Source organism: Lepus europaeus, chromosome 4 (genome assembly GCF_033115175.1).
Source record: "Lepus europaeus isolate LE1 chromosome 4, mLepTim1.pri, whole genome shotgun sequence".
NCBI classification, from domain to species: Eukaryota; Metazoa; Chordata; class Mammalia; order Lagomorpha; family Leporidae; genus Lepus; species Lepus europaeus.
Genome location: NC_084830.1, coordinates 106344983 through 106349395, shown reverse-complemented (window position 1 = coordinate 106349395; position 4413 = coordinate 106344983).

Below are 4413 nucleotides of genomic sequence, written 5' to 3'. Positions count from 1 at the left end.
TGGAGCAGCCGGGACTCGAATTGGTGCCCATATGGGATGCTGGTGCTGCAGGCTGGGGCTTTAACCTGCTGTGCCACAGGACTGGCCCCCCTTGGGGTTGTCTTGGCTCAGGATGGCCAAGGGAGCCGGGGACCAGGAGATCCAGGGAGTTCTTGAAGCTCCCTGAGGACAGGAAGAGCTTCCCAGAGTCCTTGCTAGATATGAAATCCCCTCCTGTGGTGGGAAGAGAGTGCAGTGTGGAAAACCCTGGCATCGTCCCTCCCCATGAAGTTGGGAATGTCCTCCTGGGACTGGGGGAGGGACCAAGAAGCCACTTCCCTTGGAGGGCTGAGGCTCTGGGAAGGGAGAAAGAGAAAGTCCAAGAAAGAAGCCCGATCATTTCCTGGGGCTTTATCTTCCAGCAGCGTCTGGCCCTGGCCGGAAGTGGCAGCCCGAGTAGAACGGACAGGGGTTCCAGGAAGTGCTGGCGATGTGGTGTGGCTTTAAGACACCTGGCCTCGCACACGGTCTCCATCCTTGCTTCCGCACGTGAGGGCAACTCCTTGCATTTGTGGCTCTGGCTTGTCTCCGCGGTGTGGCCAAGGACTAGTGGGCCTGGGTCTGGGTCAGAGTGAGACCCTCGCCTCCCCCACCTCTGCTAGGACACATAAACAGGCAGGCAGGGACAGAGGCCAAGGTCATTAAATCCCAATTATCTGCTCGTCCTAAATACTTCCTGTGAGAACAATTTGTCATTGACATACTTAATTAGACTCTTGACCAATATTTTCCAGATGTGGGGACTTGTACTAAAAAAGAAATCCACACACAGATGTTTTCCATATTTAATAAGACAGCTGTGGCAAACCCTTCGGGGAGGGGGAAGGATTGGAAGAGCTGTAGGCTCTGAAACCACAGTTTAGTGCATCAAAAAAAGAGAATCGATTGGATTTGGGGATCTTGCAAAAGAAACTGACGACATCCCTGGCAAGGACAGAGGCCACTGAGGGGCTGCCTGCTGTGGCTTCCGCCTCTAAACTCGGCGCAGCCCTTGGCCTTGGAGGACCTTTGGTCCATCTTGCGTATGTGAGCAAAGGAAGAGGGAGATTGGACGAGAGCCAGGGGGGTGGCGCATCAGGATTCGAACCCATGCCCCCAAGTCTCGGAACTAAAAGAAGAAAACGAGTAATAGTGAAACCTATGGCCTAAAGGCTTCTGCAGACACACAGAGCTGTCACAGAACTTGCTATATAAGCAGGCCCTCTGGTAACCAGGGTCCCAACCGATCAGGCAAAGCAAACTGTGGAAACAATGCCCAGGTAAGACAGCGGTGAGTTGTCTCTGCCTCACTTCCACGTTCTGGGCATCACTTTCTTCTGACCGTAAATGTGGCCTGCCCCCGTGGCGGAGCCAGGCATCGTGAGCCATTTTTAGTTCATCACAGAGAAAGCCGATTAAGATCTGTAAAAGTTATCTTACTGGCATTTAGTCTTGTAACAGTAATGAGCATGATACTGCGTGACCTTTGGAAAAAGCGCATGGCCAGTTATAGGGTCCTTTCTCATAGCTATCCAGGGCCAGGCTCTGGGAGGAGGCAAGCAGGTGAAGTGGACATAGCAATATTTAAGGAGGCACTGTGTCTCAGGTGCCCAGTTGGCATATGGATGGTCCTGGGAGTGGGTACCTCCTTAAATTTTGCACGCTAGGTACTTCCCATGCCTCACCTTAGTCCAGGCTCTGCATCTGTCATCTTGGTCACAGTCATAGTCCTGTCGTCCCGTGCTCCTCGCCTGCAGTAACCAGCTGCCCTGATGGGGCCTCCCTGCCCCTGGCCTCCTCCCCACCTGTCTGTCCTCTCCAGTGGCCCAGAGAGATCTTACTGAAGCACAGACTTCAACAAGTGACTCCCACACAGGAAACCCTTTAAGAATCCCCCATGTGGGCCAGTGTTGGGCCATAGCAGGTAAACCCTCTCCTTGTGATCCTGGCATCCCACATGCGTGCTGGTTTGAGACCCGGCTGCTCCACTTCCTATCCAGCTTCTTGCTAGTGCACTTGGGTAAGCAGCAGAGGATGGCCCAAGTGCTTGGGTCCTGCCACTCATATGGGAGACCCAGAAGCTCTTGTCTTCAGCCTGGCCCAACCCCAGTGTCCATTTGAGGAATGAAATCTCTGTTTCTATGATTCTCTCTTCACTGTAACTCTGCTTTTCAAATAAATCTTAAAAAAAAAAAAAAAAAAAATCCCCCATGGACCCTGGAACAAGGTCAAGCTTCTCGGCTGGACGGGCAACATCTTCCATGTCCGCCCTGCTGAGCTGGGGGTCCACCTCCCGCTCTGTGCCCCCTCATCCTGCAGTTTCGCTTACACCTTGCACCTAGCTGCAGGACTGTCCTCACGTTCCGTATGTGCTCAGCTGCCATCCCGGCCTCCATCTCTGGGACCGTGGGGTCCCCTCTGCACCCCTGCACCCCTCTGCTGCCTCCCTCCCCCCACTCTATCCCACCAGCGTCCTGAGCCAGAACAGCCTCTCCCTTCCTCCCGTTCCAGACCTAGCCTCTCTGGGCATTCCTGCTGCCTGCAGACTCGCCCCACCCCTGTGTCTACACCGCATCCCTGCGCGTAGGCCTCCAGCAGAACCCGGATCGCCTTCCCCTCCTAGCTTTCAGCTTCTCCTTCCCCTCCGGCTCAGCAAGATGCTCCCTTCCAAGAGAGGACGTCTCCCCCCCCCCCCCTTTTTTTTAACTTTGGCAGCGATTTGTAACCGAAAAGGCCATGTTAGCAGGTGAGTCCCAGGACTTGCCTAGAGTCCCCGTCTCTCGTCCTTTGTCCCAAGGGTGCTCTGCTGGGACCCGAGCGTCCTGGGAGCTCACTCCTTACAAATGGTCATCAGAGGATGCTCAGCAGACCTGGCCAGGAGGTGCAGAGGGATTGTCACGGAGGGAACTTGCTCTTTCTTTTTTTCCTATTTGATCCAAAATATTCCACAGAGGCTACAGTGTCAAGTGGAAGAAGAAGCAGTGAGACAGACACAGACTTCGTACAAGGAACAGCAGTGCTGTTAACTCAGTTCAGGAAGGATGTCCAGGCAGGCAGAGAGTGATCAGTCAGGATGGCTTGGGCCTTTGTGGGCCCACAGAGATACCTGGGGGAGGCAAAAGGGAGGGATTACTTCTTTTCCAAAATTTTTATGTATTCTACTTATTTGAGAGGCAGAGAGAGAGAGAGAGAGAGAGCGAGCGAGCACACTCCCATCCACCAATGCCTTCAGCAGCTGGCGCTGGGCCAGGGCTGAACCCAAGAACTGGAAACTCAAGCCGAGTCTCCCACAAGGGTAGCAGGGATCCGGCTACCTGATCCTCCACCTGCTGCCTCCTAGGGTGTGCGTTAGCGGGGAGCTGGAACAAGGAGTGGAGCAGGGACTCCAACCCTCCGACACACAGATATAGGATGCCGGTGCCTCGGGTGGCATTCTAACCACCAGGCCAAACACCTGTTCTGGGAAGGGCTGACGAGGGAGGCTCGCTGGAGCCGCCATCTGTAAGAGGGTGGGCCACCTGCCCGCCTAGTGTTCCCTGAACACCACACTCCATTCCAAAACAGGAGAAGTAAAACTAGCACCACCAAATTCTCTTGAACTGCCCTCCCAAGCCATCTTTGGTCTTAACTGAAGGAAATAATTTGGTCAAAATAACCAATTTTGAAGAAAAAAAAAAGAGCTAAAGAGATGTATTTCATGTTCAGTTGAAGCTCCCTACAGCGAGGGGCTGCCCACTGGCCATCCCAGGTTTCTCCAGATGCAGACAAGCAGGGGAGGCCGGAGGGTGAAAGGACACCTCACCACTGCAGGTGCCTGGTGCTGTGACAGCCGCCCAAGCGTCCTCTGACTCGTGCATTGTGGAGGTGACTTCTGTCTTACTCAAACGTCCACTGGCTGTCCTCGTACTGACAGTCATGGGCTGTCTCCCATCTCCACTTCCCTCTTCCTACATTCTCTTCTTCTTGGACTGCAAACTCTGCCTCTTCAGCGTTGGGCACCTTTCACAATACAGAAGTGCAAGGTACCTGGAAAACAGGAAGAAGAAAGAGAAAAAGTTGATAGCGTTTTGAGATCAAAAGTTTGAACTCCTGTTATATACTAATTCTTTATGTGCCCTGAGACTCATATGTCAAAATAATGTGGGGCCTTTGGGAAGTAGTGAGATTTATTATTATTAATTTTTAGATTTATTATTTCATAGGGAAAGAGCCAGAGAGAGAAAGAGAGAGAGAGAGGGAGAGAGAGATTGCTGCTCTCCTCTGGTTCACTTCCCAAATGCCTCCAACAGCCAGAGGACTGAAGCTGGGAGCCAGGAACTTAGTCTGTGTCCCCCACATGGGTGGCAGGAGGTCCATCACTTGGCCTATCCCTGCTGCACCCCAGAGTCTGCATTA